We start from the raw sequence: 14,984 nt of genomic DNA on the forward strand, positions 1-14,984 counted from the left end.
TCTCAGTATGACCTTTCACAAAGAAGTAAAAAGATATGAAAAAAAACATCAGAGATGAAAAACTCAATGATTGATATCAAAAATACACTAGAGGGATTAAGTAGACTAGAGGAAGGAGGAAAACGGATTAGTAAAATGGAAGATAGAGTAATGGAAAGCAATCATGCACAACAGAAAATAGGAAAAAAAAGAATAACAAAAGAGAATAGAGTAAGGGATCTCAGTGACACCATCAGGCAAAATATTTACATTATAATGATCCCAGAAAAGGAAGAGAAAGAAAAAGGGATAGAGAATTTATTTGAAGAGACAATAGCTATAAACTTCCCTAATCTGGGAAAGGAAACAGAAATCCAGATGCAGAAGGCACAGACATTAACCTCCAGGACACAGCAAAGTCAGTCATAAGAGGAAAGTATATAACAATCCAGGCCTTCCTAAAGAAGGAAGAAAGATCTCAGATACACAACCTAAACTTATGCCTTAAAGAGATGGAAAAAGAACAGCAAATTAAACCCCAAACCAGCAGAAAACAGGAAATAATAAAGATCCTGGCAGAAATTAATGCTATCGAAACCAAAAACCAAAACCAAACCAAACCAAAACAAAACAAAACAAACAAACAAAAAACAAACAGTAGGACAGATCAATCAAACCAGAAGCTGGTTCTTTAAACGAATTAACAAAATTGATAAACCCATAGCCATTTTGATCAAAAAGAAAAAGGAAAGGAACAAAATAAATAAAATCAAGAATGGAAGAGGAGAGATCACAACCAACACAGCAGAAATTAAAAAAATAATACGAGAATATTATGAGCAATTATATGCCAATAAAAAGAAATTGAAGATTTCTTCAATTTCCATAAAAATCTGGAAGAAATGACCAATTCCTAGAGACATATACACCACCAAAACTGAAACAGGAAGAAATATAAAATTTTAACAGACCCATAACCAGTAAGGATATCGAATTAGTAATAAAAGATCTCTCAAAAAACAAGAGTCCAGGGCCAGATGGCTTTCCAGGGGAATTCTAAACATTTAAGGAAGAGTTAACACCTATTCTCTTGAAGCTGTTCCAAAAAATAGAAATGGAAGGAAAACTTCCAAACTCTTTGTATGCAGCCAGCATTAACTTGATTCCAAAACCAGACAGAGACCCCACTAAAAAGGAGAACTATAGACCAATTTCCCTGATGAACACGGGTGCAAAAATCCTCAACAAGATATCAGCCAACTGGATCCAACAATACATTAAAAAAATTATTCACAACGACCAAGTGGGATTTATACCTGGGATGCAAGACTGATTCAGTCTCTGCAAAACAATTAACGTGTTTCATCACATCAATAAAAAAAGGACAAGAACCACATGATCCTCTCATTAGATGCAGAGAAATTATTTGACAAAATATAGCATCCTTTCTTGATAAAAACCCTCAAGAAAGTAGTCATAGAAAGAAAATACCTCAAGTTCATAAAAGCTTTATATGAATGACCCAATGTTAATATGATCTTCAGTGGGGAAAAACTGAGAGCTTTTCCCCTAAGGTCAGGAACAAGACAGGGATGTCCACTCTCACCACTATTATTCAACATAGTATTGGAAGTCTTAGGCTCTGTAATCAGACAACACAAAGAAATAAAAGGCATCCAAATCGGCCAGGAGGAGGTCAAACTTTCACTCTTCGCAGATGACATGATACTCTATATGGAAAACCCAAAGATTCCACAAAAAAATTGTTAGAACTGATTCATGAATTCAGCAAAGTTGCAGGATATAAAATCAACACACAGAAATCGGTTGCATTTCTATACACCAACAATGAAGGGACAGAAAGAGAAATCAAGGAATTGATCCCATTTACAATTGCACCAAAATCCACAAAATACCTAGGAATAAATCTAACCAAAGAGGAGAAAAATCTATACACTGAAAACTACAGAAAGTTTATGAAAGAAATTGAAGATTTCTTCAATTTCCATAAAAAATGGAAAAAGATTCCATTCTCCTGGATAGGAAGAAAAAATATTGTCAAAATGTCAATACTACCCAAAGCAATCTACATATTCAATGCAATCCCTATCAAAATAACACCAGAATTCTTCACAGAGCTAGAACAAATAATCCTAAAATTTGTATGGAACCAGAAAGGACCCTGAATAGCCAAAGCAATCTTGAAAAAGAAAACCAAAGCAGAAGGCATCACAATCCTGGACTTCAAGCTATACTACAAAGCTATAATCATGAAGACAGTATGATACTGGCACAAGAACAGATACTCAGATCAATGGAATAGAAGAATAGAGAACCCAGAAATGGACACACAAACGTATGGCCAACTAATCTTTGACAAAGCAGAAAAGAATATCCAATGGAATAAATACAGTCTCTTCAGCAAGTGGTGTTGGGAAACGTGGACAGCGACATGCAGAAGAATGAACCTGGACCATTTTCTTACACCATACACAAAAATAAACTCAAACTGGATGAAAGACCTCAATGTAAGACAGGAAACCATCAAAATCCTCAAAGAGAAAGCAGGCAAAAACCTCTTAGATCTTGGCCACAGCAACTGCTTATTCAACACGTCTCTGGAGGCAAGGGAAACAAAAGCAAAAATGAACTACTGGGACCTCATCAAAATAAAAAGCTTCTGCCCAGCGAAGGAAACAATCAGCAAAACTAAAAGGCAACCAAGAGAATGGGAGAAGACATTTCCAAACCATGTATCAGATGAAGGGCTAGTATCCAAAATCTATAAAGAACTTATCCAATTCAACACCCAAAAAACAAATAATCCAGTGAAGAAATGGGCAAAAGACATGAATAAACACTTCTCCAAAGAAGACATCCAGATGGCTAATCGACACATGAAAAAGTGTTCAACATCACTCACCATCAAGAAAATACAAGTCAAAACCACAATGAGATACCATCTTACACCTGTTCAGAATGGCTTACATTAACAACTAAGGAACAACATATTTTGGCGAGGATGCAGAGAAAGAGATCCCTTTTATATTGTTTGTGGGAATGCAAGCTAGTGAAGCCACTCTGGAAAACAATATGTAGGTTCCTCAAAAAAACAAAAATAGAACTACCCTATGACCCAGCAATTGCACTACTAGGTATTTATCCAAGGGATACAGGAGTGCTGTTTCAAAGGGACATATACACTCTCATGTTTATAGCAGCACTATCAACAATAGCCAATGTATGGAAAGAGCCCAAATGTTCATTGATGGATGAATGGATAAAGAAGATGTGGTATATATATATACAATGGAGTATTACTTGGCATTCACAAAGAATGAAATCTTGCCATTTGCAACTACGTGGATGGAACTGGAGGGTATTATCCTAAGTGAAATTAGTCAGGGAAAGACAAAAATCATATGACTTCACTCATATGAGGACTTTAAGAGACAACAGACAAATATAAGGGAAGGGGAACAAAAATAATATAAAAACAGGGAGGGGGACAAAACATAAGTGACTCTTAAATATGGAGAACAAACAGAAGGTTACTGGAGGATTTTTGGGAGGGGGGATGTGCTAAATGGATAAGGGGCATTAAGGAATCTATTCCTGAAATCATTGTTGTACTATATGCTAACTAATTTGGAAAAAAAATTTTTTTAATTAAAAAAAAAGAAGAAGAAAACACAGACCCCCCCCCAAAAATCAACCCAAGTGTGACCACAAGGAGACATATAATAAAATGACAAAAAGTAGTGATAAAGCGAATTTTAAAAGCAGCAAGAGAAAAGAAAACAGTTACATACAAGGGAAACCCCATAAGGCTATTATCTAAGTTTCAGCAAAAACTTTGCATGTCAGAAGGGGTGGCATGATATTGTCTAAGTACTGAAAGGAAAAAAAATCCCTTTTCCAACAATACTCTACCCAGTAAGGTGATAATTCAGAATTGAGGGACAGAAAAATGGTGTGTCATACAAACAAAAGTTGAAAGAATTCATTATTAATAAACTAGACCTACAATAAATGTTAAACAGAATTCTTTGAATGGAACAAAAAAGCCAGTAAATGAAAAAAAAATTTCAAGGGTACATGCCAACATAATAAAAGTAGTATATTAAGCACTTATAAAACCAGTACAAAAGGTTAAAGCACAAAAGCAGTAAAATCAATTACATCTATAAAAATTAGTCAAGGCACTCACAAAATAAAAATATATAAAGTCTGACGTTGTATACATAAAAAAGGGAAAAGGAGTAAAAATTGAGTGCTTTTACAGTATGTTCAAACTTAACTGACCATCATCGTAATATAGAATGTTATATGCATAGTATGTTATATATAAACCTTGCATAGTATATTACATATAAACCTAACGATACACACAAATCAAAAATATGTAATGACATGCAAAAAACAAAGAGAAAATAATCCAAAAATATCACTAAAAAACCCACTAAACCAGAAAGGAAGAGATAAAGGGAAAAAAGAAACAGAAATGAACTACAAAAAAACAATGATAAAACAAGTAACTAAATTGCAATAGGAACACACCTATCAATAATTATTTTGAATATGAATGGACAAAATACTCCAATCAAAAGACATAGTGTGGCTGACTGGATAAAAATGTAAGATCCATCTATTTGGTGCCTATAAGAGATTCATTTCATACCTAAAGACACATGCAGATTGAAGGTGAAAGAATGGAAAAACGTTATTTAAATGGAAGTGAGATAAATAGAGTAGCAATACTTACATCAGAAAAAAATAGACTATAAAAAAGACTGTAACAAGAGACAAATAAGGACACAATAGGGGAAGTAAGAAAAAAGAAAGAGAGTGGGGAGACTATTAACTGTAGGGAACAAACAGAGATACTGGAGGGGAGATGGGTGGGGGATGGGATAATGGGTGATGGGTATTAAAGAGGGCACTTGTGATGAGCCCTGGGTATTATATGTAAGTGATGAATCACTGAATTACTCCTGAAACCAACATTACACTATATGTTAACTCACTAGAATTTAAATAAAAACTTGAAACATTAAAAAAAATAAAAATAAAATACATCCTAATATCCTTTAGCACCACATGGACTACCTCTATACCTTTTTCAGTTATTCCCTTGGGAATGGGAAGTAATAATAAAAATATCTAACATCTAAAAAAAGACAAAGGACACTATGTAATAATAAAGGGAGCAATCTAACAAGAAAATATAATTGTAAATATGTATGTAGCCAACATAGGAGCACACAAATACATAAAGCCACTGTTAACAGACATAAAGGAAAAAATTGATAGTAATAGAATAATAGTAGATGACTTTAACACCCACCTAACATCAATGGATAGAACATCAAGACACAAAATCAACAATAAAACAGTGGCTTTGAGTGACACATTGGACCAGATGGATCTAACAGATATATTCAGAACATTCTATCTTAAGACAGAAAAATACACTTTCTGTTCAAGTGCATATGAAACGTTCTTCAGATCAGATCACATGTTTGGTCACAAAACGTCTCAACAAATTAAAAAAATTGAAACTATATCATGGATCCTAGCTAGTCACAATGGTATAAAACTAGAAATCAGCTGCAAGAAATAAATCTGCAAATAACACAATACATGCTACTGAACAATGAATTAATCAACCAAGAAATCAAAGAGGTAATAAAAAATACATGGAGACAAATGAAAATGGAAACACAATGGCCCAAAATCTTAGGATTCAGCAAAACCTGTTCTAAGAGAATAAACTATAGCATTACAGGTGTTCCTCGAGAAGAAAAAAAAATCTCAACAACTTAACATTACACCTAAAGGAGCTAGGAAACGAATAACAAACAAAGCCCCAAACCAAAAGAAGGAAGGGAATAATAAAGATTAGAATAGAAACAAATGAAATAGAGACTAAAACAACAACAACAACAACAACAACAATGTAACAGATCTATGAAAACAAGAGCTAATCCTTTGAAAAGATTGACAAAATTGATAAAATTTTGGCCAGACTTAACAAAAGAAAGAGAGGACTCAACAAATTACATCAGAAATGACAAAGAGAGATTTTATGGCTGGGAAAAAGCTTGCCTCCCCCAAGCATACAACTAGATAACACTCACATTGGCATAAATAACCCAGAAAACAATCCAAAGACTGGCAGAACAAACCACAACTAAAGATAAAGAAGACACCACATCAAAGAAGAAAGGAAGGGTGGAGACATGGTTTGGTTGTGAAACAGACCATGGGTGTCCACAGTGTGGAGGGAGTAAGTGTAGCACAGAAGAGCAAAAAACAGCCTAGCACACTGGGGAGTCTGCAGAAGGAAAATGAATCCCCATAACACTTTGTTTTGAAAACAATAGGGGCTGAATCCCATGAGTTATTCCAACCAGTGGGATTAAAGCCTGGAATTTTAAAAATTGGTGAACTCTGTTCTCAGAAGGCCTGGAGGGCATTAGGAAGTTAAGTCCCTGCACTTAAAGAGACTGCAAGACAGCCAGTGGAGATGCAATGTGGAAGCAGCAGTTTCAAAAATACCAGGGACAGATGGGAGGGATACTTATTTATTCACCTCAGAGCATGGCCCAGGGAGGCAGGGATGATGGGGAGACTCCCCCAGAAACAAAGGGGCAAGCTTGTGGCATTTATCTCCCTTGACCCCAGTATAAACATCTGGCCATCTGTGGAAACCAGCCCACATGGATGCTCCCTATCTAAATTGCATAAACCAAGGCCTGAACCCCTGCCATTCAGTGGATCTACCCTTCTCAGTCATGCTTGCCTCAATCCCCGCACTGTAGGCACCTGCTGCCAGAAGACCAGCAGAAACCCAATCAACACTTCATCTCCCAACCTCAGCATTTTGTGGGACCTCAGCTCCTATGACATCAGTGGCAGTGGCACTGACAGGTAATACTTCAGAAAGAAACAGCACACACCTTGTTAAAATGTGCCCCACCCATCCATGTACCAAACGCTGCCCCAAACAGATAAATGAAGCCTCTGCCCCAAACAGATAAATGAACCAAAGAAAAAAGCAGTCAGGAATCAACAGCAAGACATACACAACACATGTAGGAGATGCTTTCTGAAGCACTAGGTCCTGGGGAAAGGGGGACAGTGCCCTGCAGGGCACTATAGGACCTCTTCTTCCTAAAATCATTACCTTCAACAGCAAGAGATGTAATTGACTTTCCTAACCCACAGAAACAGACACAGAGAGTTAGACAAAATGATAAGAAGAATATGTCCCTAACAAAAGAACATGACAAAAACCACAGCAAGAGAGCTAAGTGAAATGGATATAAGTAATATGCCTGATAAAGAATTTAAAGTAATGGACATAAAGATACTCACCATACTTGAGAAAAAATTGGAGGACATCAGTGAGACCCTTTAGAAAGAGATAAAAAAAGAACCAATCGGAAATGAAGAACACAATAAATGAAATTAAAAATAAACCTGATGGAGTAAAGAGCAGGCTAGATGAAGCACAGAAACAAATTAATGACCTGGAAGACAGAGTAATGGAAATTGATCAAGTTCAGTAAATGAGAGAAAAAAGAATTTTACAAAGAGAACAGACTTAAGGAACCCAGTGACTCCATCAAGCATAATAATGTTTACACTATAGAAATCCCAAAAAAGGAACAGAGAGGAAAACAGGCAGAAATTTTATTTGAAGAAATAATAGCTGAAAACTTTCTTAGTCTGGGAAAGGAAACATATTTAGATCCAGGAGGCACAGACATCGTCCAACAAATTCAACCCAAGGAGGTCCACACCAATAAAGATACACAGTAATTAAAATGGCAAAAAGTAATGAAAAAAATCAGCAAGAGAAAAAAGACATTTACATACAAAGGAAACCCCATCAGCTGATTTTTCAGCACAAATATTGCAGGCTGGAATAGGGTGGCACGATATAGTCAAAGTGCTGAAAGGAAAAAAATCTGCAGCCAAAAATATTCTATCCAGCAAGGCTACCTCTCAGAATATAAGGAGAGATAAAGAGTTTATCAGACAAGTAAAAGCAAGGGAGTTCATGAACAATAAACAAGCCCTGTATGAAATGTTAAAGGGGACTCGTGTAGTGAAAAGGGAAGACCATCAGTGATAGTAAAAAAAAAAAAAAAGTTGGAATGGAGGAGACTTGAGAATATGGTGGAATAAGGGGACCCTAAGCTCACCTCGTCCTATGCTTACAACTAGATATCACTTACATCCAAGTAAATAAGCCAGACAGCAATCCAAAGACTGGAAGTACACAGGCCACAAGTAAATGTAGAGAAGTCATATCATAAAAGTTAGGAAGGACAGAAACACTAGTCACAAGCTCCCCACAGGAGGGAGCTATGGGTGCAAAGATGGGAAAGTACCAGGGAGTCCACCTGTGAAAAATGAATCCCAATAATATGTGCCCTTGAAAACCAGAGGGGCATAATTCCAAGGGTTTGTATAACCAATGGGATGAGGTGCCTGGTGCTTTAAAAGTCAGCTGGATCAGCACTGGGCAACCCAGAAGGGCAAGCGATAGCAGGGTTGCCTCTCTTAAAATGACAGCCCAAGGAGAGGCAACATAGAAGCGAGTTTACACAAAAGGAGGGAGATCTGTTTGTAGATCTTGGAGCATGTTGGGGGACTTTCCTGGAAACAAAGGAGCTGACAGTCAGCATTTTCCTCCCCTACCCACAGAGTAAACACAGAGCCACCTGTGGGAGGCAGCTCTGCACAGACACTTACTACCTAGCCTTCTAGCAGTGGGCGCCACCCATGAGTTCTCCAGAGGACTCTCCCAGCCCAAGCTTTCTGGCCTAGGCCCTGGGTTAAGTGCAAGTTTTGTTAACTCCAAGTATGCCCCATGTAGGTGTGGCCTCCTCATACTAAACCCATGGCAGGTACAAGGCTTCAGAGGATCCAGCATAGGACTAATGGTTGGGTTTAATTTTACTAACTCTGTACATGCCCTACCCAGCCACCCTGCACACAGATGTCTTGAGCCACTGCCACTGACATGCTCCATGACCAGCTGCCATGCACACAGACACCATGTGTGCCCAGCTGCCACACTCCACACACAGCCACCATGTTCAAAGATGTCCTGTGCCATTGGTCACTGCCAAGCCTTGGGGTATTTGGCCTAAGACTGGTATCTCAGCACCAATTTTAGTAATGCTGCATGTGTGCCCTGCCCAACCACGGCACAAATAGATGACATACACTTCTGAAATGTCAACACCACCACCACATGCTGTACACCTGGCAGCCATCAGGCTGTGGGAGATCCAGCCTAGGACTAGTGGCTCAGTGCAAATTTTGCTAATAACATCACCCTGCCCTGAAGCCATTCAGAGTTCATAACCCCTCAGAGCCAGCCTGCCTTAATCTCACTAACCTCACAGAAAGTAAGCACTGACCTCACCAGGCAGCATCAGTGCAGTTATCTGGACTGAAAGGAAAGGTGACTCACACAATAGGATGCAAGCAACACACATAGGAGACTTCCCCAACATAATAGGTTCTGGTGAGCAGGGGATATTGCACTGCAGGCAGTAGGGACCTTTTATTCATAAAGCCACTACTTTCAAGAGCAGGAGACGTAGCTGACATTCCTAACACAGAGAAACACAGAGAGGTGCAAAAAATGAGGAGAGAGAGAAATATGACCCAAATTAAAGAACAGGACAAAATCACAGCAGAATAGAAATGCATGATATGCCTGATAGGGAATTTAAAGTAATGATCACAAATATACTCACAGGACTTCACACAAGGGCTGAGAACATCAGGGAAAAAATAACATATTACAGGTGAAGAACTCAAAAAATGAAATTAAAAATACAATAGATGGATAAATAATAGGGTACAGACAGAGGAACATATCACTGACCCAAAGGGGAGACTACTGGAAAGCAGTCAAGCTGAACAGGTGAGAGACAAATACTGCATAATGAGAATTTACTTAGAGAATTAAGGTAGTCCATCAAATGTAATAATATTGGCATTATAGGGATCTCAGAAAGAGAAGAGAAAAAAGGAGGAGGCAGAAAAGATATTTTAAGAAATAATAGCTGAAAACTTCCAACATCTGATGAGGGGAACAGAGATCAAGATTCAGGAGGTACAGGGATCCACCAACAAATTAAATCCCAGGAAGTCCACACCAAGACACATAGCAATTTAAAAAACCAAAAAAAAAAAAAAAAAAGAAAGAAAAAGTGTTAAAGAAAGAATTTTAAAGGTTGCAAGAAAACAGTTATATAGAAAGGAACGCCCATAAGGCTATCAGCTTAATTTTCAACAGAAATTTTGCAGGCCAGAAGGGAATGGCATGATATATTTAAAGTGCTAAAATGGATATAAGCTCATGTTGCCTCATGACCTTTGGAATTTCATGTCTGTGTGAATTCCTGTTAGATTAGGGCAAGATGGCAGCGTAGAAGGACGCTGGGCTCACCGCGCGTCCTGCTGATCACTTAGATTCCACCTACACCTGCCTAAATAACCCAGAAAAACGCCAGAGGATTAGCAGAACGGAGTCGCCAGAGCCAAGCGCAGATGAGAGGCCCACGAAGAGGGTAGGAAGGGCTGCGAGGCGGTGCGTGCTCCACGGACTGGCAGGAGGGAGCCGGGGCGGAGGGGCGGCTCCCCGGCCAAGCAGAGCCCCCGAGTCTGGCTTGCAAAAGCGGAGGGGCCGGGCGGACTGTGTTCTGACAGCAAGCATGACTTAGCGTCTGGGAGGACATAAGTTAGCAGTTCTGCTCGGAAAGCGGGGAGGCTGGAGGACAAAGGGAGGGAGAGCTGCTGAGCCCCCGGACGACAGAGCTCAATTTGGCAGGGAACAAGGGTGCTCGCCAGCGCCATCTCCCCCGCCCATCCCCCAGCCAAAATCCCAAAGGGAACCAGTTCCTGCCAGGGAACTTGCTCGCTCCACGCAAACACCCAACTCTGTGCTTCTGCGGAGCCAAACTTCTGGCAGCAGATCTGACTCCCTCCCGCTGCCACAGGGCCCCTCCTGAAGTGGATCACCTAAGGAGAAGCAAGCTAAGCCTGCCCCTCCTGCCCCCGTGCACCTTGCCTACCCACCCCAGCTAATACACCAGATCCCCAGCACCACAAGCCTGGCAGTGTGCAGGTAGCCCAGACGGGCCACGCAACCCCACAGTGAATCCCGCCCCTAGGAGAGGGGAAGAGAAGGCACACACCAGTCTGACTGTGGCCCCAGCGGTGGGCTGGGGGCAGACATCAGGTCTGACTGCGGCCCCGCCCACCAACTCCAGTTATACACCACAGCACAGGGGAAGTGCCCTGCAGGTCCTCACCACGCCAGGGACTATCCAAAATGACCAAGCAGAAGAATTCCCCTCAGAAGAACCTCCAGGAAATAACAACAGCTAATGAACTGATCAAAAAGGATTTAAATAATATAACAGAAAGTGAATTTAGAATAATAGTCATAAAATTAATCGCTGGGCTTGAAAACAGTATACAGGACAGCAGAGAATCTCTTGCTACAGAGACCAAGGGCCTAAGGAACAGTCACGACGAGCTGAAAAACGCTTTAAACGAATTGCAAAACAAAATGGAAACCACCACGGCTCGGATTGAAGAGGCAGAGGAGAGAATAGGTGAACTAGAAGATAAAGTTATGGAAAAAGAGGAAGCTGAGAAAAAGAGAGATAAAAAAATCCAGGAGTATGAGGGGAAAATGAGAGAACTAAGTGATACACTAAAAAGAAATAATATACGTATAACTGGTATCCCAGAGGAGGAAGAGAGAGGGAAAGGTGCTGAAGGGGTACTTGAAGAAATTATAGCTGAGAACTTCCCTGAACTGGGGAAGGAAAAAGGCATTGAAATCCAAGAGGCACAGAGAACTCCCTTCAGACGTAACTTGAATCGATCTTCTGCACGACATATCATAGTGAAACTGGCAAAATACAAGGATAAAGAGAAAATTCTGAAGGCAGCAAGGGGTAAACGTGCTCTCACATATAAAGGGAGACCTATAAGACTCGTGACTGATCTCTCTTTTGAAACTTGGCAGGCCAGAAAGAATTGGCACGAGATTTTCAGGGTGCTAGACAGAAAAAATATGCAGCCGAGAATCCTTTATCCAGCAAGTCTGTCATTTAGAATAGAAGGAGAGATAAAGGTCTTCCCAAACAAACAAAAACTGAAGGAATTTGTCACCACAAAACCAGCCCTACAAGAGATCCTAAGGGGGACCCTGTGAGACAAAGTACCAGAGACATCACTACAAGCATAAAACATACAGACATCACAATGACTCTAAACCCGTATCTTTCTATAATAACACTGAATGTAAATGGATTAAATGCGCCAACCAAAAGACATAGGGTATCAGAATGGATAAAAAAACAAGACCCACCTATTTGCTGTCTACAAGAGACTCATTTTAGACCTGAGGACACCTTTAGATTGAGAGTGAGGGGATGGAGAACTATTTATCATGCGACTGGAAGCCAAAAGAAAGCTGGAGTAGCCATACTTATATCAGACAAACTAGACTTTAAACTAAAGGCTGTAACAAGAGATGAAGAAGGACATTATATAATAGTTACAGGGTCTATCCATCAGGAAGAGCTAACAATTATAAATGTCTATGCACCGAATACCGGAGCCCCCAAATATATAAAACAATTACTCATAAACATAAGCAACCTTATTGATAAGAATGTGGTCATTGCAGGGGACTTTAACACCCCACTTACAGAAATGGATAGATCATCTAGACACACGGTCAATAAAGAAACAAGGGCCCTGAATGAGACATTGGATCAGAGGACCTGACAGATCTATTTAGAACTCTGCATCCCAAAGCAACAGAATATACTTTCTTCTCGAGTGCACATGGAACATTCTCCAAGATAGATCATATACTGGGTCACAAAACAGCCCTTCATAAGTTTACAAAAATTGAAATTATACCATGCATACTTTCAGACCACAATGCTATGAAGCTTGAAATCAACCACAGAAAAAAGTCTGGAAAGCCTCCAAAAGCATGGAGGTTAAAGAACACCCTACTAACGAATGAGTGGGTCAACCAGGCAATTAGAGAAGAAATTAAAAAATATATGGAAACAAACGAAAATGAAAATACAACAATCCAAACGCTTTGGGACGCAGCAAAGGCAGTCCTGAGAGGAAAATACATTGCAATCCAGGCCTATCTCAAGAAACAAGAAAAATCCCAAATACAAAATCTAAAAGCACACCTAAAGGAACTAGAAGCAGAACAGCAAAGGCAGCCCAAACCCAGCAGAAGAAGAGAAATAATAAAGATCAGAGCAGAAATAAACAATATAGAATCTAAAAAAACGGTAGAGCAGATCAACGAAACCAAGAGTTGGTTTTTTGAAAAAATTAACACAATTGACAAACCTCTAGCCAGGCTTCTCAAAAAGAAAAGGGAGATGACCCAAATAGATAAAATCATGAATGAAAATGGAATTATTACAACCAATCCCTCAGATATACAAACAATTATCAGGGAATACTATGAAAACTTATATGCCAACAAATTGGACAACCTGGAAGAAATGGACAAATTCCTGAACACCCACACTCTTCCAAAACTCAATCAGGAGGAAATAGAAAGCTTGAACAGACCCATAACCAGCGAAGAAATTGAATCGGTTATCAAAAATCTCCCAACAAATAAGAGTCCAGGACCAGATGGCTTCCCAGGGGAGTTCTACCAGACGTTTAAAGCAGAGATTATACCTATCCTTCTCAAGCTATTCCAAAAAATAGAAAGGGAAGGAAAACTTCCAGACTCATTCTATGAAGCCAGTATTGCTTTGATTCCCAAACCAGACAGAGACCCAGTAAAAAAAGAGAACTACAGGCCAATATCCCTGATTAATATGGATGCAAAAATTTTCAATAAGATACTAGCAAATCGAATTCAACGGCATATAAAAAGAATTATTCACCATGATCAAGTGGGATTCATTCCTGGGATGCAGGGCTGGTTCAACATTCGCAAATCAATCAACGTGATACATCACATTAACAAGAAAAAAGAGAAGAACCATATGATCCTGTCAATCGATGCAGAAAAGGCCTTTGACAAAATCCAGAACCCTTTCTTAATAAAAACCCTTGAGAATGTCGGGATAGAAGGAACATACTTAATGATCATAAAAGCCATTTATGAAAAGCCCACAGCTAACATCATCCTCAACGGGGAAAAACTGAGAGCTTTTTCCCTGAGATCAGGAACACGACAGGGATGCCCACTCTCACTGCTGTTGTTTAACATAGTGCTGGAAGTTCTGGCATCAGCAATCAGACAACAAAAGGAAATCAAAGGCATCCAAATTGGCAAAGATGAAGTCAAGCTTTCGCTTTTTGCAGATGACATGATATTATACATGGAAAATCCGATAGACTCCACCAAAAGTCTGCTAGAACTGATACAGGAATTCAGCAAAGTTGCAGGATACAAAATCAATGTACAGAAATCAGTTGCATGCTTATACACTAACAATGAAGCAACAGAAAGACAAATAAAGAAACTGATCCCATTCACAATTGCACCAAGAAGCATAAAATACCTATGAATCAATCTAACCAAAGATGTAAAGGATCTGTATGCTGAAAAGTATAGAAAGCTCATGAAGGTAATTGAAGAAGATTTAAAGAAATGGAAAGGCATTCCCTGCTCATGGTTGGAAAAATATTGTCAAAATGTCAATAGTACCCAAAGCTATCTACACATTCAATGCAATCCCAATCAAAATTGCACCAGCATTCTTCTCGAAACTAGAACAAGCAATCCTAAAATTCATATGGAACCACAAAAGGCCCCGAATAGCCAAAGGAATTTTGAAGAAGAAGACCAAAGCAGGAGGCATCACAATCCCAGACTTTAGCCTCTGCTACAAAGCTGTCATCATCAAGACAGCATGGTATTGGCACAAAAACAGACACATAGACCATAGGAATAGAAT

Source organism: Prionailurus bengalensis, chromosome X (genome assembly GCF_016509475.1).
Source record: "Prionailurus bengalensis isolate Pbe53 chromosome X, Fcat_Pben_1.1_paternal_pri, whole genome shotgun sequence".
NCBI classification, from domain to species: domain Eukaryota; kingdom Metazoa; phylum Chordata; class Mammalia; order Carnivora; family Felidae; genus Prionailurus; species Prionailurus bengalensis.